The sequence below is a fragment of the Ceratotherium simum genome, chromosome 26 (genome assembly GCF_057802395.1).
Source record: "Ceratotherium simum simum isolate JZ-2026a chromosome 26, ASM5780239v1, whole genome shotgun sequence".
Taxonomy (NCBI): Eukaryota; Metazoa; Chordata; class Mammalia; order Perissodactyla; family Rhinocerotidae; genus Ceratotherium; species Ceratotherium simum.
The window spans coordinates 38,268,473-38,290,017 of record NC_141925.1 but is presented as its reverse complement, the minus strand read 5'-3'; the positions used below and the strand labels follow the sequence as shown (position 1 = coordinate 38,290,017).

Sequence of the window (21,545 nt, the reverse complement as noted above, 5' to 3'; positions counted from 1 at the left end):
CCTGGTTCATAGATGGCTGCTTCTCGCTGTGTCTTCACATGACTGAAGGGGCAAGAGAGCTTTCTGGGACCTCTTTTATAAGAGCTCTAATCCCATTTATGAGGGCTCCAACCCTTGACCTAATGACCTCCCAAAGGCCCCATCTCCAAATACCATCACACTGGGGGTTAGGATTTAACATATGAATTTTGAGGGGACACAAACATTCAGTCTATAGCAATAGATTTGCCTGTTCTGGACATTTCATATCAATGGAATCATGCAATATGTGGTCCTTGGCGTCTGGCTTCTTTCACTTAGCATAATATGTTCAAGGTATGTCTATGCTGTAGCATTTATATCAACACTTCATTCCTTTTTACAGCTGAATAATATTTCATTGTATGGATATACTACACTTTATTTATCCACTCATCAGATGATGGATATTTGGGTTGTTTCTCCTTTTTGGCTATTCTGAATAATGCTGCTGTGAACATTTGTGTACAAAATTTTGTTTTCAATTCTCTTGAGTATACCTGGGAGTAGAATTGCTGTTTCATATGGCAACTCTATGCTTAACATTTTGAGGAACTGCCAAACTATTTTCCAAAGTGACTGTACCACTTTACATTCCCACCATAAATGTCTGAGTGTTCTGGTTTCTCCATATCCTTGTCAACACTTGCATTTGTCCATCTTTTTCATTTTAGCCATTTCAGTGAGTGTGAGGTGGTATCTCCTTGTAGTTTTTTTTTTTAATTTTATTTATTTATTTTTCCCCCAAAGCCCCAGTAGATAGTTGTATGTCATAGTTGCACATCCTTCTAGTTGCTGAATGTGGGATGCAGCCTCAGCATGGCCGGAGAAGCGGTGCATCGGTGCGCGCCCGGGATCCGAACCCGGGCCGCCAGCAGCGGAGCGCGTGCACTTAATCGCTAAGCCACGGGGCCGGCCCTCTCCTTGTAGTTTTTATTTGCATCTGCCTGATAGCTAATGAGGTTGAGCATCTTTTAGGGACTTATTGGCCATTTGTATGTCTTCTTTGGAGAAATATCTGTTTAGATCTTTTGTGCATATTTTAATTGGGTTCTTTTTATTGTTGGTTTGTAAGAGTTCTTTATAAATTCTGTATACAAGTCCCTTACCAGAATTTGCAAATATTTGATTTACAGATATCTTCTTCCATTTTGTAGTTTGTCTTTTTGCTTTGTTATAGTCTCTTGAAGCAGAGAATTTTTAATTTTGGTGAAGTCCGATTTATTTTTTCTTTTCCTGCTTGTGTTTTTGATGCTACATCTAAGAAACCACTGCCTGGTCCCAGGTTATGAAGATTTATGCCTATGATTTCTTCTAATGTTTGTCTATGATGTGAGGTAGGAGTCTAACTTTGTTCTTTTGCATGTGAATATCCAGGTGTCCCAGCACCATTTGTTGAAAAGACTATTCTCTTCCCATTGAACTGGCTTGGCACCACTATTAAATTTTAATTTTAGTAAGTTTGACAACACAGTCATGAAATAAGGTATAGATATCTACTGTTTTAACAGATCAACTTTAAGTAAAAATTACTGTTGATTGGGTTTGAATTTTACACAGGTTGCTTAAGTTAGTGGCGATTGTGGATTTGGAGAGTATTGGACTTTTTCAAACAACACCATGAGATAGGGCCGGCCCTGTGGCTTGGTGGTTAAGTGCGCGCGCTGCGATGCTGGTGGCCCGGGTTCGGATCCCGGGTGCGCATCGAGGCACCACTTCTCCGTTCATCCTGAGGCCGAGTCCCACATACAGCAACTAGAAGGATGTGCAGCTACGACACACAACTATCCACTGGGGCTTTGGGGGGAAAAATAAAATAAATAAAATCTTTAAAAAAAAAAAAAAAACAACACCATGAGAACAACTGATAGTGTCATGAAACTTGTGGTCCTTTCCAAAGCCACAGTATTTGCAGCCAGGAGATGTCACGCCACCTGTCTCCCTGAGATGTCACACCACCTGTCTCCCTATGTTTATGTACTGGCTTAGTGATACCCCTGATTTCTTCTGATAACTGTATGGTTTGCATCAATGAGGGTAACTCCAGAGGATTCGTGTATGGCATTTTCACCAGCCTAGTAAGAGTTCAAGACTCTTAGGGCCCTAGTGCTGTCCAGTTCAGGCTACATGTCAACTGCAGGTGGTTGGCACCCATGATGGCTAGGTTTGCCGTGCACTGCACCCTTAGGAACTGGGCACTTGCATCCACCACAGCATACACAAATCTGATAAATGACATGACCTGTGCTAGCCTCGTACCCAGGCTGTGTGCTTTGTTGGGTTAGGTTGGGGTTAGAGGTCTGGGAGCTCAGGGAGCTGGTGTGCAGCACCCAAGTCTGCTTTCTCCTCCATAGCTCCCAGCGCACCGTGTCACCCATCTGGCTTAACTGATGGCTGCCACCAAATAGAAAGGCCACCTATTGTCTTTTATGTGGATGATAAGAATTTTCATTAAAGTTACTTTAAATATTAGGTGGTGTCACTTCCCAAGGAGAGCAGTATGGCTATTTAAGCCCAATTTTGTAAGACATAAAAATGCGAAAAATAAAAAATAATGCAAGGGCCACAGACAGGGAGAAAATATTTACAAAGGATATATCTGATAAAGGACTATTAATCCAGAACATATAAAGAACTCTTAAAACTCAATAATAAGAAAACAAAAAACTCAATAAATGGGCAAAAGAACATTTTTTTCTTGAACAGACATCTCACCAAAGAAGAATACAGATGGCAAATAAGCTTATGAAAAGATATCCTACATCATATGTCATCAGGGAAACACAAATTAAAACACCAATGAGATACCACTACACACTTACTAGAATGGCCAAGACGCAAAACACTGACAACACCAAATGCTGGCAAGGATGTAGAGCAAGTGGAACTCTCATTCATTGCTGGTGGGAGTGCAAAATGGTGCAGCCACTTTGGGAGACAGTTTGGCAGTTTCTTATGACACTGAATACTCTTACCATATGATCCTGGAATTGTGTTCCTTGGTATTTACCCAAAGGAGTTGAAAACTTATGTCCACACAAAAACTTGCATACAGATGTTATAGCAGCTTTATTCATAATTGCCAAAACTTGGAGGCAACTGTGGTATATCCAGACAACAGAATATTATTCAGTGCTACACGGAAATGAGCTATCAAGTCATGAAAAGATATGGAGGAACCGTAAATGCATGTTACTGAGTTAAAGAAGCCAATCTGAAAAAGCTACATACTGTATGATTCCAACTATATGATATTCTGAGAAAGACAAAACTATGGAGATAGTAAAAAAAGACAAGTGGTTGCCAGGAGTTAGGGGGGAGGAAGGGATGAATAGGCAAAGCACAGAGGACTTTTAGGGCAGTGAAACTATTCTGTATGATACTATAATAGTGGATATATGTCATTACACATTTGTCAAAACCAACAGAATGTACATCACTAAGAAGGAGCCCTAATGTAAACTTTGGACTTTGGGTGACAATGATGTGTCAATATAGGTTCATTGATTGTAACAAATATAGTACTCTGGTGGGGGATGTTGATAGTGGAGGAGGCTGTGCTTGTGTGGGGGCAGGGGGTATATGGGAAATCTCCGTCCCTTCCCCTTAATTTTTCTGTGGACTTAAAACTGCTCTAAAAAATAAAGTCGACTTCAAAAATATAATTCAAGGCAGTAGAGATTTATGTGTCAAAGGCAGGAAGTACTTTAGAAGTTCAGAGAAAGGAGAAATCACAGTTGGCTTAACAGGAAAGGGATAGGATTTGAGCTGTAACCCAAAGAATGAATAGAATTTCGATCACCAGACAGTGGTTCAATGTGTGTAGCCTTGGGCAAGTAACCTCTCAGACCCTTAGTTTCTTCATAGGGTTTGTGGAAGGATTACAGGATTAACATAGGTGAAGTGCTTGGGACAGAGTCTGGCGTAAAATAAGAAATAGAGCTCTCTTCAGTAAATATCGAGTCAGCACCTACCATGTGCCATGCACTATTGTTGAGCCCATATTTTAGCTCAAGAAATACTGGTTAGATGTCATAGAAGGAGGACAGCATACGACACAAAGAAAGGTCCAGAGGTAAGAATTGCTACGTTGTGGTCTGGGAACAGTTAAGTAAACCATATTTGGGTGATAAAGTTGGTAAAATAGATCAAGAGAAATTTTTTTTTTTTTTTTTTTTTTTGGTGAGGAAGATCAGCTCTGAGCTAACATCCATGAGAAAGATGAGCCCTGGGCTCACATCTGTGCCTATCTTCCTCCACTTTATGTGGGACGCCACCACAGCATGGCCTGACAAGCGGTGCGTCGGTGCACGCCGAGGATCCGAACCTGGGCCACCAGCAGTGGAGTGCGCGCACTTAACTGCTATGCCATGGGGCTGGCCCCAGGAGAAATTGTATTTTGAACTCCAAAGAAAGCAGTTTGTAGGGCAGTGGAGACCCTTGAGATATTATCAAAAAGGATTTTGATAATGTTTTAAGAATAATTTTGATTTGAATCAACATGGGAAGCAGGGATTTCAGTTGAGAGACTGTTCTAATAGTTTTGAAATCATTGCACAGTCTTTAGTTGGTTTGTTTAATGGGCAGGTTATTTATTTGTCAATCTAAAATGTACTTGATCAACATTATAAAAAGTAAACAGCAGAAGTTCTTTTTTTCTTCCCCTAGTTTAATGTTATGACAGTCATATCAAACTTTATTTCAGACTAATTTAACAGGAGTTAATGTTTCCATGTAAATCACCAGTGTCTTAACAGTGTCTTTTTGACATTGGCCTGGGGAAGTGAACCTCTTTGCTGTTGAAGTAAATGAAAAAGTACAAAATGCTAAGAGTTTGTTTCATCTACTCAATAGGGTTCATTCTCCCTCTCCTTCTCTTTCTCTCTCTCTTTGGTAACATTTTTTTTTTTTTTTTTTTTGAGGAAGATCAGCCCTGAGCTAACATCCATGCCAATCCTCCTCTTTTTGCTGAGGACCTCTGGCCCTGGGCTAATATCTGTGCCCATCTTCCTCCACTTTATATGGGATGCCACCCACAGCATGGCCTGACAAACGGTGCGTCAGTGCGCGCCTGGGATCCGAACCTGGGCCCCGAACCCGGGCCACCAGCAGCGGAGCGCACGCACTTAACCACTACGCCACGGGGCCGGCCCCTTTGGTAACATTTTTACTGAGATATAATTCACGTACATAAAATCTACCCATTTAAGTGTGGCATTCAATGTTTTTTAGTATAGTCACAGAGTTGTGCAACCATCACAACAATCAATTGTAGAACATTTTCATTACCCCAAAAAGAAACCCTGTACCCCTTAGCTGTCAACCCCCAAATCCCCTCATCCCCCCCTTTCCTTTGCAACCGCTAATCTACCGGAAAAGAAATTTAAAAACAATTCCTTTTAAAATAGTATCAAAAAAAATATTTAGGAATAAATTCAACAATAGAAGTGCAAGACTTGTACACTTAAAACTGCAAAACATTGTTGAAAGGAATTGAAGAAGACCTGAGTAAATGGAAAGACATCCCATGTTCATGAATTGGAAGACTTAATATTGTTAAGATGGCAGTACTCCCCAGACTCATCTGCAGATGCAGCCCAGTACCTACCTATCAAAATCCCAGGAGGCTTTATTTGCAGAATTGGACAAGCTGATCTTCAAATTTGTATGGAAATTCAAGGGATCCAGAATAACCAAAACAGTCTTGAAAAACTAGAACAGAGTTGGAGATTCACGCTTCCCAATTTCAGAACTTACTACTATGCTGTGGTAATCAAGACAGAGTTACTAACAATAAGGATAGACATATAGATCAATGGACTAGAATTGAGAGTCCAGAAATAAACTGTCACATTTACAGCGAATTGATTTTTGACAGTAATGTCAAGACAGTTAGATGGGGGCAAGAATAGTCCTTTCAACAAATGGTGCTGGGACAGATAATAATAAGTGGTGGTGAGGACATAGAGAAATTGGGAGCTTCATACATTGCTGGTGGGAATGTAAAATTGTGCTGCCACTTAGGAAGACAATTTGGCAGTTCCTCAAAATGCTGAACGTAGAGTTACTATATGACCCAGCAGTTCTACCTGTAGGTATATACCCAAGAGAATTGAAAACATATGTCTGCATAAAACCTTGTTACATGAATGTTCATTAGCAGCGTCATTCACAGTAGCCAAAATGTGGTAACAATGAACTGTCCATTATCTGATGAATGGATACACAGAATATGGTATATCCGTATAACTGAATCTTATTTGGCAACAAAAAGAATGAAGTACCGATACTTGCTACAAAATGAATGAACCTTGAAAACATTATGCTAAATGAAAGAAACTAATCATAAAAGGTCACGTATTGTATGATTCCATTTATATGAAATGTCCAGAATAGGCAAATACAGAGAGACAGAAAGTAGATTAGTGGATGCCAGGGGCTGGGGGGAGGGGAGGATGGGGAGTGGCTGCTAATGGCTACAGGGCTTCTTTGGGGGGTCATGAAAATGTTGTGAAATGAGATGGTGGTGATGGTTGTACAACTCTGACTATACTAAAAACCATTGAATTGTATTCACACTTTAAAAATCTGAATTTTATGGTTTGTGAATTATATCTTAACAAGTTGTTATATTTTAAAATGTATACTTAACGAGATACCGCTACTTTACGATTTTTTTTTCATTCTCTACTTAGAAGCAAGATCTAGCAGAGTTCCTTTTTTATTGTTTTAAGTCATATTTGTTTGCTTTTTTAAAAATACATGTTTCTCTAGAGTATTCTGACTTCCTTATGTTGTATGTCAATTTGTCACCATAATTATACCTTTTCTAAACCCACTGTCGGGGACTATGGTGCAGTGTAGCGCCTAGGCACCAGAGTCAGACAGACTCGAGGTTTTCCTCTTACAGGCTGTGTGGTCTTGGGCAAGTAACTTAATCTCACCTAACCTTGTCTTCCTTTTCTGTCGTGAGAACTAGATAAGATATAATCTGTGAAGGGCCGTTAATAATGTTTGGCACAGAATAAGCTCAACAAATATTAGCAATTGTTATTGTTAGTTTTACAGTTAATAATTATTAAATCTACCTCTAGATATATCTGTCCATGTTGGGGCCATTGCTTCCTACAAAATCAAACCTAGAAACTTATTTGAAAAATAAATCTTATGTTTATTTTTCTCCTGCTTTGAAAAGAAGATAAACAGAAAAAAAAAAATGCACCAATAAATAGTTTAGAAGGTCTTCTATCTGTTACAAGGGTGATCCCAAGAGCTCTTCCAATTCAAGATTCTACAAATACTATGAGAGTCTTCTCCAGATGTTAAATTTTAAATGAATTTCTTCCCTCTTTCCCTCCTCCTTAACTTTCTTCCCTCTTGAAAGAAGTTTTCTTTCTTTCCTCTCCTCTATTCATTCTCTTTTTCTCTTGGACCTATGAGATTTATCTTTAATTAAGAAGCAATATATAGATAAACACATTTTCATGATGGAAGAACAAAAATGTTAGGCTCAAGTCTCCCTTGTCCACCAATTCCAAACCTGGTGTTCTCCCTGCGCCATCCCTCTATACTCTCCCCTCCACCCCTCTCCCCTCCATCCCTCTATACTCTCCCCTCCACCCCTCTCCCCTCTCCCCTCCATTCCTCTATACTCTCCCCTCCACCCCTCTCCCCTCTCCCCAGGTAACCATTATTTACTTTTTGCACATGCTCATTGTGAGTCAGTGGGGCTGTTTTCCAGAGAGTTATTCAGATATCAAGGCTGATAGGGCTTCTGCCCCACCGCCATCTCAAGTGGTGGCTTCAGGCTTCGCGGAGGCAGGGAGATCTCTTGCCTGTTGTTCTGTACTTTGGCCCAGAAGTGACACACACCACTTCTGCTAGAAGTACTACAGTCACATGGTCCCAGCTAACTCAAGGGAGTTGAAAAGTACAATCTTCCATTTGCCTTGAAGGAGAGGAGAACTAGGTACTGGGAGCATTAGGGATATCTACCAGAGTCTATAATTTTCTTTTCTTTTCCTGTAGTTTCTGGTTTTGATGTTAGCCTCATAACTCAGTTGGAGTGGCTTGCCTTATTTATTTTTTATAAGGTGAGAATTATCTGTACCTTGAAATCTTGATAGAATTCTCCTGTAAAACTATCTGGGCTTGATGCCTTGTTTTGTGGGTAGATTTTCAATTACCATTTCAACTTCTATGGTTATTGGTCAGGGTTTTACTACTTTTGGGGCCAATTTTAACAATTTATATGTTTCTAAAAAAATTTCATTTTGGCCATTGTTAAATTTGTGCCTGTGGTGCGCTCTTAGGATTTGTAAAATTCATTCTTGTGGTTTTATCTCCTCCTTCTGTCTTTGTGTGGTTTATTTGTGTTGCCTTTCTTTTTTCTTGAGCTAATTTATAAAAGATTTGTTCACTTTTAAAAAACTAATCTTTTAAAAGAACTGGCTTCTGATTTTATTGACAACTCTCCTATTTTCTTTTTCATAAATGTTTGCTATTATCTTTATGACTCCTTTCTGCTTTCTTTGGACTTATTTATCTCTCGAGTTGGAAGATTAGTTCATACATTTTCCAACTTTCTGGATTTGTAATGAATGAAATTAAGCCCATGCATTTTAATATATAATATTTTTTGTTTTCATTTGATTATAGTTTCTTATTGCCACTTTGACCTTCTTTTTAATCTGAGTTATTTAAAAATAGGTTTTAAATTTTCCAGATGTGTGGATTTATTTAGTATATATATTTGCTGTGGAGTTTTGATAACGTTTAGTGAATGAATGTGGACTGTTTTCAATTTGGGAAATTTGTTTAAGTTTCCTTTATAGCTTAGTATGTAGTCATCTTTTCTAAATTCCATGCTTGTTTGTATAGAATGTATATTCTCAGCTTTAGGAGGAAAACAATTTCATTGAGTTTTTTTCTCTTTCATGATGTGGCTTCCTATAAACGTTTGGTGATGCTTAGTTATATATTCATTTTTGCAGCTGGGATTTCCCTTGTTTCTCAGTCAAAGCGCAAGAGAATGGAGGTTGGAGGCAGGGATGTGCCGTGGAGGGGCTGTTAGTCTGTGCAGTGCATGAGCTCTGAACTTCAGCCTGTGGCCCGGAGCCACACTACTATACTCAGTTTTGCAGCTGGAGGCAGAACCTGGGCCTGGGTCGCGGGCCCCCACTGGAGAGTGGGTGCACCTGATGAGGAGCCTGACTGCACTGACTACATAGCTCTTCAGACCCCAGCTCACCGCTCTAGTGGCCTCTCCTCCTGACTCCCACACCTGGAATGCCACAAGTGTTGGTGTCACCTTCTGCAGTCGCACTTGCCTGCATGTGGCTGTGTTGTCGTCTGTCTACAGCTAAGGTTTCCCTCTCCTTGTTTGTTCTCCATCTTTTAGGGATTCCTTAAATTTGTGAGCAGAGTTCTGTGTATTTGTATGTCTTAAATATCCATATATCATTCCTGTTGGTTTTTGAGGATGGGACAGATGGCAGCACGTGTTCAGTCTGCCAGTCTAGAAACCTAATAACCTGTCAGCTTTATTCAAGTTGGAAGTATGATCAGTGTGGTGTTACTATTTTTTTTTTAAATAAATGAATGAAAAGCCACAAGATTTTGGGTAGCAAAGCAATGAGCAAAGTAATAGAATGAACACTTGCAGGGCTCTGTGAAAATGATTTTGTGAATTAATTTTTGAAAATTTTATCCTCAGGACAGTCTTCAAAGCTTTATATTTTATGTTCTTACTTACTTTAGTGATGTCCCTTTTTCACTGCTCCTGTCTCTTCTAACATATATATGTATCAACCCAGAAAAATGCCATTTCCAGCCCTATGAGTTGCCTGATGGTAGAGATTATGAATGGCATATTACTAATCTGGATGAGGACTAGAAAGTGGAAGTAGTGTTAGTGATTAGGCAGAGAAGTGGATTAAGAATCTTTGCTGTCATTACAGTCTTTCTTACAAAGTCACTAATTTTTTTAACATATTATTTATACACACAATTTTACCATAAAAGGAGTCATACTGTGCATACTGCTTGTTCTATAACCTATTTTTGTTTTAATTTTTTTATTCACAGATTTTATTTTTTAGAACAGTTTTAGATTTACAGAATTATTGCAGATAGCACAGAGTTCCCATATTAACCCCCCCACACACCTGCACACAGTTTCCCAATTATTAAAATCTAATGTTAATGTGGTACATTTGTTATAATTAATGAACCAATATTAATATATTATTATTAACTGAATATTTTATTCAGATTTCCTTAGTTTTTACCTAATGACTTTTCCTGTTCCAGGATCCCATTCAGGATATGACATTACATTTAGTTGTCGTAATGTCATGTCTCCCTAGGCTTCTTGGCTGTGACAGTTTCTTAGACTTTCCTTGTTTTTGATGACCTTGACAGTTTTGAGGAGTACTAGTCAGGTATTTGTAGAATGTCCATCAATTGGAATTTGTCTGATGTTTTTCTCACGCTTAAACAGGGATTATGCATTTTGGGGAGGAAGATCCATTCTCATGGATCTCATCACATCATATCAAAAATACATACTATCATATGAGTTATGACTGTCGATGTTGCCTTGATCACCTGGCTGAGGTCGTGCTTGTTAGGTTTCTCCACTGTAAACTTTCCCTCTCTCCTGCTTTCCCTTCTCTGCTCTTTGGAAGGAAGTCACTGTGCACAGCCCACACTGAAGGAGTGGGGGTATGCTCCCCCTTCCTTAGGGTGGAGTATCTACATAATTTACTTGGAGTTTTTCAGCACATTGGATTTGTCTCTTTTCTCCCATTATTAATTTACTCAATTATTTATTAATATCGGTATAGGCTCATGAATATTGATTTTATACTTGGGCTTATAACGCAGTACTACTTTACTTATTTTGTTGCTCAAAATGTTCCAGCTTTGGCCATTTTGAGTTCTATCAGTTGGCTCCTGTGCCCCTTTGTCATACCCCCCTCAATGTGGTGGGATTTATTTTATTCTATTTTTTTTTCATTTTGTAATTACATGTTTTTACAGCTTTATTGATGTATAATTGGCATACTCTAAAGCACCTATAAAGTGTACAGTTTGATAAGTTTTGACATACATACATGACCACAATCAAGATAATAACACATAACTCATGCCTCCAAATTTCCTCATGCTTCTTTGTAATGTCTCCCTCCCACTCCACTCCATGCCCCCTTAATTCCCAGGCTCAGACTGATCTGCTTGTCACTGTAGATTAGTTTGCATTTTGTAGAATTTCATATAAATTAAATCATACAGTATGTACTCTTTTTTAGGGGGAGTTGTCTGGATTTTTTTTTTAATTTTTTTTAATTGATGTCATGATAGTTTATAACATTGTGATATTTCAGTTGTACATTATTATTTGTCAGTCACCATATAAATGCACCCATTCACCACTTGTGCCCACCCCAACCTCCATCCCCTTGGTAACCGCCAAATTGTTCTCTCTGTCCATGTGTTAGTTTATATTCCACATATGAGTGAAGTCATACGGTGTTTATCTTTCTCTGTCAGGCTTATTTCACTTAACATAATACCCTCCAGGTCCATCCATGTTGTTGCAAATGGCACGATTTTGTCTTTTTTTATGGCTGAGTAGGTATTCCATTGTGTATATATACCACATCTTTATCCAATCATCTGTCGATGGACACTTGGGTTGCTTCCACTTCTTGGCTATAGTGAATAATGCTGCAGTGAACATAGGGGTGCATAAGCCTCTTTGGATTGTTGCTTTCAAGTTCTTTGGATAAATACCCAGAAGTGGGATAGCTGGATCATAAGGTATTTCTATTTTTAATTTTTTGAGGAATCTCCATACTGTTTTCCGTAGAGGCTGCACCAGTTTGCATTCCCACCAGCAGTGAATGAGGGTTCCCTTTTCTCCACATCCTCTCCAACATTATTTTTTGTCTTGGTGATTGTAGCCATTCTCACGGGTGTAAGTTGATATCTTAGTGTAGTTTTGATTTGCATTTCCCTGATGATTAGTGATGTTGAACATCTTTTCATGTGCCTATTCACCATCTGTATATTTTCTTTGGAAAAATGTCTGTTCATATCCTCTGCCCATTTTTTGATTGGGTTATTCATTTTTTTTGTTGTTCAGTTGTGTGAGTTCTTTATATATTATGGAGATTAACCCCTTGTCAGATATGATTTGCAAATATTTTCTCCCAGCTGGTGGGTTGTTATTTTATTTTATTTTATTTTAGCATTTCCTTTCTGTCACTACAAGATGCTCATCTTGTATATTTCCTGCCCCAGTCCTAGAATTATCCATTTCCCCATGGAGCCCTTTTTCCTTTTAACGGATGATGATATTAGAAATGTAAACTTTTCCTAATTAAATATATCTATTATCATCTCGTGTCATTATATGTTCTTGTACAATACTAGGACTCTTTTTACTTTTAAAATAAACTTTACTGAAGTATAATTTACCTATAATAAAATGTACTCATTTTAAGTGTATAGTTCAATGAGTTGTAACAAACACATGACACTCAAGTAACCACCACCCAAGTAAAGATATAGAACATTTCCATCACTCCAGAACGTTCCTGATGGCCTTTTGCAGCCAGTCTTCCCACCTGATTCCTAGACCCAGTCCACTAGTGATTTGCTTTTTATATTGATTAATTTTGCCTATTCTAAAGTTTTATATACATGTAATCATGTAGTATGTACTCTTACGCGTTTCTTAATGTTTCTGAGATTTATCCAGGTTTTTGCATGTACCAGTGGTTTATTCTTTTTTATTACTGTGTTGTAGTCATTGCGTGAATACACCACCATTTATTTGTCCATTCACTTGTCAATGGATATTGGGTTATCATTTTTGGCTCTTAGGAATAAAGCTGCTATCAACTTTTATGCACACACCTTTTTGTAGTTCTATGTTTTCACTTCTTCGAGTAAAAGCCTAGGAGTAGAATTACTAAGTCGTAGGGTCAATGTCTACTAAACAGATCTCCAAAGTGGCTGTTCCATTTTATACTTCCAGCAGCAATGTAGGAGAGTTGTAGTTCCCCTGTGCCCTCACCAACACTTAGTATTGTCTTTTTAATTTTAGCTGTTCTAGTGGGTGTGTAGTAATACCTTATTGTGGTTTTCATCTGCATTTCACTGATGATTAGTGACGTTGAGCATGTTTTCATGTGCTTGCTGGCCATTTGCTTTCTGGTCTTCTTCAATGAAGTGTCCAAGTTTTTTCAGCCATTTTTAAATTGGGTTATTTTTCTTTTGATTATTGAGTTGTAAGAGCTCTTTATATATTCTCCATACAACTCTTTTTCAGATATATGTATTATGAAGATTTTCTCCTCGCTGGGAGAATTTTCTCTTGCCTTTTTATTTTCTTAATGGTACCTAGTGTTTATGTTTAAGTCTGTGCTCCTTTTCAAGTCAATTTTTGTGTATGGTGTGAGGTAAGGGTTAAGGTTTATTTATTCTTTTCTCCTAAGGGTATCCCATTTATCTCTACTGGATATCCATCCCATTTTCTAGGCCGGAAAAGACTATCTTTTTTTTACCGCTTCACTGAATTATCTTGGCACCTTTAATGCAAATCAATTGATCTTATACCTATGGGTCTATATTTGGACTTTCTATTCTGTTCCATTGATTTTTATGATTGATTTATAAATATTTAAGTGTATAGCTCACTGAATTCTCACAAACTGAACACACATGTGTAATCAGCACCCAGATCAAGAAACCGAGGCTTGCCAGTTACCCAGACACCTTCCTCAGGATTCCTTCCAGTCGTCCTTTGTCCTGCTAAAGGATAACCATAGCCAACTTCAACAGTATATATTAGTTCTGCCTGGTTTTGTGCTTTATATAAATGACATTATATAATATATATTATGTCTTCCATTGAATATCATGCTTGTGAGAATCATTCATGATTTTGTGTGTAGTTGTAGTTGTTTTTCTCATTGCTGTATAATATTGCATTTTGTGAATACCACAACTTCTTTATTCATTGTACTGTTGATGGGCATCTCAATGGTTCTTGGTCTTTGGTTATTACCAACTGTGCTGCTATAACCATTCTACTATGTGGCAAACGTTATGTATATGTGCATTTCTGTTGATTACACACCTAAGGGTAGAATTGCTGGATCATGACTGATTTTTTTTTTTTAATTTAAATGATCTTATGAATCCAGTGTTGGCCACATTTATTTGAAATTTTAATGTTGTGACAAATTATTTCATTCTTAATACTCAGTTGTCTTAATGAAGGAGCATGATTCATTGAACTATGTGGTTTTAGTTCATGGATGGATCAAGTTCTTATCTCCATCACTAACTTTGCCAGGTCACCTTGAGCAAGTTATTCAATCTCCTTGGCTTCTATTTTTCTCGACTAAATTGAGCATAATGATTTTACCCTGATTTACATGATATGAATAATGATTCGCTAAGTAATTATACAAAATTTTATGATAAAACCATGCAAAATAATACCTTTAAATACTTCAGTGCTATAGAACCTAGCACTATAAAATGACAAATAGGAAAGAAATTATAATGAATTTGTTCTAAAAGATTGTGTATTATGGGTTTTTTCATAACCATGCATGGGGATATTTGCAATGTGTTACCTTGCTAAACTTTGTCCTCACCTTTGGGTTTTCTGTCGACCTTTCTATGCATCAAATTAATAAGGCCTCATTTGTCAGCCCAGTAACTGAAGGAAAGAAAATGCTGAGAGAACTTTCTCTTGCTATTGTTTATTAATTATTACCTTTTTTCCTTGCTTATTTGTTTTGGGTCTGGTCTGATTATCAGGTTGTAGACTAGTTTGCTTAATTCTTTCTTGCTTTGTTGCCACCAAATCCCTCAATTTCCCCTTTACTCTCAGCAGTTACCACCTTGTTTAGGATGGCTTCATCAGAAGAACACAGCTTCATTTATATGACCAGGTCTTCAGGAGTCAGGCGGGTGAGGACGTTTGGATTTATGTGGAGTTCTCCTCCCTGTTAACCCTGGATTATCTCCTGTGAATGGAGTTCATTCAATTCCTTCTAGGGTGACAATCAAATGTAATTTACTTAATGACAGGCTTTTGGGGGTTGAAATTCATTTCTTTCCTGACAAAGTTGAGTTTTATTTTATATTGTATAACCTTAGGAAGATAGTCCAACCTTGAGAAGTCAATTTTTTTTTTTTTTTTTTGTGAGGAAGATCAGCCCTGAGCTAAGATCCATGCTAATCCTCCTCTTTTTGCTGAGGAAGACCAGCTCTGAGCTAACATCTATTGCCAGTCCTCCTCCTTTTTTCCCCCCAGAGCCCCAGTAGATAGTTGTATGTCATAGCTACACATCCTTCTAGTTGCTGTATTTGGGACGCGGCCTCAGCATGGCTGGAGAAGCCGTGCGTTGGTGCGCGCCCGGGATCCGAACTGCAGCTGTCAGTAGCCAAGTGCACGCACTTAACCGCTAAGCCACGGGCCGGCCGAGAAGTCAATTTTAAGCAGTTGTTAAAAAAAAAAGGATGCTCATAGTTTACTTTCCTTAGAAGTCAAACCCTCAGGCATGGGAAGTACCCTGAGGACAAGCACCATTTTTGTTGTTGTTCTTCATGGAATCCTCCGAGTTTAGAACAGGGCTTTGCCTGTGGTGGGTGATCAGCAGATGTTTGTTAAATGGATGAATGGATTCACCACTCAGAAGCAGCAGCTTTTACTAACTGACCTTGGTTTGTCAAGTTATATGACCTTTTAAAGCCTCAGTTTTCTCATCAGGAAAATGAATATAATAACAGTATCTGTCTCATGGAGTTGTGGTGTTGAATAAATGCAATCATGATGTCAGATGCAGTATAGTGCCTAATGATCTTGTAAGCATTCAATAAATTTGAGCTGCTGTTATTAGTTATACTCAAGGAAATTAGATTGCATTTTTAAAGTTTCACAAAACAATGGCAAAGTTTCCAAACCTTCCAAACTGTCCACTGTGATTCCATTGATAGGCTTCATCAAATGTTTTTGGCAGATGTATTGGTCCAGCAGATGTATTGGTCGGATGGTTGCCTGGGAGATAGTCTGCTTCCAGGGTGGTTTCGGAAGTTCAAGTTGCACACTGCTCCTTAGTTCCTGGTGTACAATCACCATGCGCTCACTTTTCAGCAAATGAGATAGTAGACATCCAGGCTGAGGTAGAGTTGGAGGTAATAAACATTGTACCATTGCGTATGACCTTTGTATGAGGACATTAGAAAGGAAAAATAAACATGTTTAAGGAGACAACGTTGATAATTAACTGATCTAGGAACTGATTACTTTTGGAATATAACTTAAAAAATTTAGATAAAACTTTCTCTAATGAAAACTTGAATTTTCCTATGTTGTAAGGCAAAGAAATATACGTCCACCTGTAAAATCACCCTGATTCTTCATGCCTTTGTTTCACTCTAACATGATTGGAAGACATTCCATTTGGTTTATTTAAGACAGAAACTGGAGACTGGAGATCTGGAGATGGAAATTATTCTAAAAGACAGAGACTTTAAATGAGATACTTTGCTTATCTCCCAAGCCAAGGGGTCTGGCCTGTAATACTTGGGAAGTAATCAGACAAAAGCCAACAGTAGCTTTGGAAATTGCTTCCTGGGAGGCCTGTCTTCTTTCTTCACCCAGGAAGAAGTCTTCCTAATGTAGATTCTGTGGGGCAAATCCACGGTGTCAAGAAAAGCAACATTTTAGGATTAAAAGTTAAAAATTAAATACGTCCCTCAGTTATAGACTTTCTTGGAGTGTAATGGCCTGATCAGTCCTTGGAAATCATCCCTTAAGGTGTAAAAATGACTGTGTTCATTAATGAGGGCTTTGTTAAAAAAAAAGTTCCAAATGCTGTCTGGACTTTATTACTTGTTTTTTGGCATGTACTTTTTTTTCTCCTGCATTGTATTACCTCTGTTTCGATGCAGGGGAACATTTTTTTCCATAGTGCCACCAAATGTCACTCATGATACCTTAAGAAATAGCATACACTCGTTCTGAAGAAGATCTGTCGGGTGACAGTGTATGCAAAGCTGCCAGGCGCTGACTCCTGGTGGAGTATGGGGTGGCAGTCAGTCACACCACAGTGGAGGTTTAGTAAAACTATCTCATTCATTCATTCAAGCACTTATTCATTTATTTCAACAAATATTTCTTGAGCATTGAATTTATGCCAGGCCCTGTGGTCCGTGCTAGGAATGTAATGGTTCAGAAGAATAGTCCCTGCCTTCTTGGTGCTTATGTTCTAGTGAGTAGTTAGACAGGAAAAAAATAAAATTTATTTATTCAGCAAACATTTTAAAGTAACCTCTGTGTGCCAGACGCCATACCAAGCTCTGGATACAGTGGTGAATACCAAAGACACAGTCCTGTTCCAGTGGATGTTTTTGTATGGGACAGGCAGACATGAAGCAGCATATAAATAAATAGAGGATTTAATTTCAAACTCTGATAACAGCTGTGATGCTGCTATGATAGTCTAATGTGGGATGGGGGTAGAAGTGGGGATGGCTGCTGAATCTTTCTGGATCTGAATAATTTCACCAATAAAGTGGAAAAAAGTGACACCTGCCCTGTATGTCCACTTGCCTCATCCTGTAAGAATAGGTAGAGAATGATGTATATAAAAGAGCTTCTGAGACTCTAAAGTCACATGAATGGTGTTAGTGTTTGCTGCTGGTGGGGACCGAAGGGGACAGGCAGAGGAGCAAGCATGTCCCCTCATCTCAGAGCTGAGCTCTGCCTCATGGCGGGAGGAGAGTTTCTGCCACAGCAGCCCTGCCTCGCCGGTGCTTCAAGGTTTGGGGCTATGAGCTGAACCCTGTCACACTTCTGAGGTCAAATAATTCACACAGTTCTGTCCTTTATTTTCTAATTTAATACATTGATAGAAGATGAAGCTGTAACACTCATATTTTAAGCAAGGAGGTGTTTGGAAAACCTGTCTAAAGACTGTCAGTTTACCAGAGTCACCCGCACCTCCAGAGCCAATATGGACGGCTGGTGATTGCTAAAACGTGTTTTGTTAACTTAGACAATTTTACCTGCAAAGAAGAAATCATTTTATCATCTAATGGTGTCTGAATAGTGGAAATGTGTTAGTGTGTTATGTGTATAAACTTATTGAGAAGGATTGGGAAAAGTTGTTTATTTCATTAAGCAGGTAATGGAACAGAGTTCAATTCTGTATGGATTTGAAGATTTTGGCATTTAAAGTCTGTTGATGTAACTCAAATGTGATTGTTTTTTCCTCTTAATGAAAATTTGAGGATTTCCTAAATTTGTATGAGAAGTGACGGATGAGTGACTCTGGTACAGGGCCTAGAAAATGACATGCTAGTGAAGCACTCTGATCAGGAAACCTTACTCTTTGCCATGAGCAGGGATTCTGTTTTTACTCTTTTTTGAGGCTTAAAGGATTTTTCCCCAAGGAGATAAAAAGAGTGAGTTTTAGACTTAAGTTAGATGAGGTAGACAACTAATAATATACTTTAAATGCATATTATGTGCTGGTGGCTATCCTAGGTGGTAAATTATATTTTCTAATAAATGAAAATTTTACGTAGATGTTTTAAGTTAGTGAGATACCTTAATTTTCTATATTTTTATCACTGTTACTCTCTGGCTTGCTTTTTGTTTTCTGTTCATCATAGTCCACGTTACGTGCCTGTTGTGTGGCCAGCACCACATGAAGCCCGTGTCTAAAGGGGTGGAAGGTGGGACTTCAGAGGAACTTAGCTGGGGGCAAAGCCACCCGTATGAAAAGTGATTGAGCACTCAGCTCTCTGGCTCTGACAGTAAACAGGAGTAAAGAGGCAACAGATTGCTGCTGGTTAGACTAGTGATTCCCGGAGCAGTCAAAACATTATGTAAATAAGGCTATCCACATAAAATTGCCAACTTTTTATTTTGCCAAGTCACTGTTGAAACTATTACCATTTTTTGTTACCTCATTTCGTTAAAGATAGGATATTTCAACATGAAAAAAATAGACATAACACTGGGACAAAGGACAGGTGTTTAAAATTAATTAGTTCAGTTTTATGAAAACCCACTATATTGTTCTCACTGTTTTCATTTTGGCACTAGTGAAAATGTTATCACAGAGTGACGTTTGGGAGACGCTGGCCTGAATGGGGCTTCACTGAGAAAGTGGGCCTCGCCTGGCTCGAGAAGATAGAGCACAGGAAGAGAGAGGGCTTGTCCGGTGGATTGAGGAGCAGGAATGACCGCCCAGCAGAAGCACTGGTTGGGGCGGATGGAAGCGGGGAATGAACCCAACTACGCTTTGAAGAATGTGGGAAATAAAGGTGATACTAGAGAATGGGACACTTTAAAACCCAGGGAGAAACAGATTTGCAGTAAATACAAGGCAGAGCCATTGGAGTCTTTTGAGCCTCAGAACAGGAAAATGGCATTTCAGAAGACTAATCTGGTGGCTAAGTGTAATGTGAATGGAGAGGCTTGAGTTAGGAAGGGCGCACTGCTCTTAGATTAAGCTGTGAGTAGGTGAAGCCAAGACTAGGAGAGTGAGTACAAAAGCAGGGGAAGGACAAATTCAAGAGACAGTTGGAAGAAAGAGAAGGTAGGATGTGGTGACACATATAAATATAAGAGGAGGGAGGAATAAAAATTACAGCCAAAGTTTCTAGCCTTGGAGAATAGAAAAATAGTGTGAAGTATTGACACAAATTAGAAAATTTCTTGTATGTCAACCAATTCTCATTAAAACCGGGGGAAAAAACCCAAAAAATGGAAAATTTCTTAAGATGATATAATAAAGTACTAAATTTGTGTTGATGTAGCTTATCCTGGGAGTGGGTGAAACCACAAATAGTATTTTGGGGACCCTATGCTTTTGTGAGGGACCTGGTAAAGAAGCTTGACTTACTAATTGAATTTACCTCAAGTTAGCAAAACAATTCCCTTCCGTGTATTTTCAGATGCTAAGTGAACATCATGTAATTTACTCTTACTTTATCCCCAACATGAGGAAACTATGGTACGTGATTAGGAAATTATAGGATGTAAGAGACATGATTTGTCCAAAGTAGAGAGCACTTGAGAGTTGGAGTTGAAGCAGCCATGCCTGGTCTACACCGAAAAAATAAGCTTCATTTTTTGTAAGAGTAAATGTCTCTTTTGTTCATTGTGGTATCCCCAGAAACTCACTCATAATTGGTGTATCACATACTTGTTTAAAAATAAGTGGTATATCTAGACAGAGTGGGATTTTATGCTGTGTAATAAATTATCTTTTATCATTATATCTCCTAGAGTAGACAAAGAGAATTCTATCTCAAGATCACAAAATTATTCTAGTGGGAGAAATTGTATGCCTTTAACTAAAGTAGATTCAGTATGATCCTAAAGCATCTTTGCACAAAATTGAGGCAAAATTCTCTTTGTGCTGACACTATTGAGACCTTCTCCACTTTGTGACGTAACCAAATTCCGCTGGAGTGAGCCTTAAATTAAAACATTGCCAGTCTTGTAAATATGAACAAAGATTAATCTTTCTGAGATGTTACCAGAATTCTTCCAGTCAGAAGCAGTCCAGCACCAGCACCTCAGAAAAACCAGGGCCCAGAGCTGGCAGATAATCTTGGAGGCTGGGGAGGTGAGGTTGGTTGGGGGCAGAGCATGACAGGTCTGGAGTTGTGCAATGGGAAGCGACTGTGGAATTTTTTAAAAGGAAAGAGACATGAGGAGATTTAAATCTTGAACAGATTACTTGGTGATAGCTAGTGTTGGGAGCTTGAACAAGGGTGGAGATGGTTTGAGAGAGATTGAGAAGTATAAGGATGACACACAGATTTCTGGCTTGTGCAGTTGATGGGTGTTGCTGGTGGTCTCTGAAGTAATGAATCTGCGGAGAGGACCAGGGTTTGAGGCGGAGTGGGAAGATTTTAACTTCAGTTTTGGACACTTTGAATTTAATATGAGAGCATTTGAGACATTCAAAGCTGTGAGAAAGAAAAGGCAAGTGAAGGAAAGAGAACATCACAGGCCCATTTGAAGAGAGTTGAAAAAGATGGCTGACTTTAAATTAACTTAAGAAAATTGATGGCTTTCCTATATCCAAATAACATTTAGAAAATGCAGCGAGAGGAACCCTCCTGAGATTCATGATAGTGACAAAATCCAGAACACTTAAGAGTAAACCCAGTTAGAAATGTGGAAAACTGTAATGAAATACTTTAAAACCTCACTTAATGTTTAAAGACAGGCATTAAAGAACTTAATAAATGGATGATTAACTACATTCAAGAATGGGAATACTCAATATTGTAAAGAGGTAAATTCCCCTTAAATTTATTTATGAGTTAATTTTTTTAACTGGCTCAAAATGATTCTAAAGTTCAATGGGAAAAGTAAGTATGTGAGACTAGCCAGGAAAATGCTGAACAAAGAGTAATGATGAATTTCGGGGCATGCATTTTCTGTTTATACATTTCCAAGTTTTCATTTTTTA

At 38.5% G+C, this 21,545-nt stretch overlaps 1 protein-coding gene across 1 annotated transcript in view; it reads left to right on the top strand.

The window, feature by feature from the left end:
* Nucleotides 1–21,545, top strand: part of SMURF1 (SMAD specific E3 ubiquitin protein ligase 1) — a 127,453-nt gene that overhangs the window by 70,010 nt on the left and 35,898 nt on the right. The gene's annotated exons all lie outside the window — the stretch shown is intronic.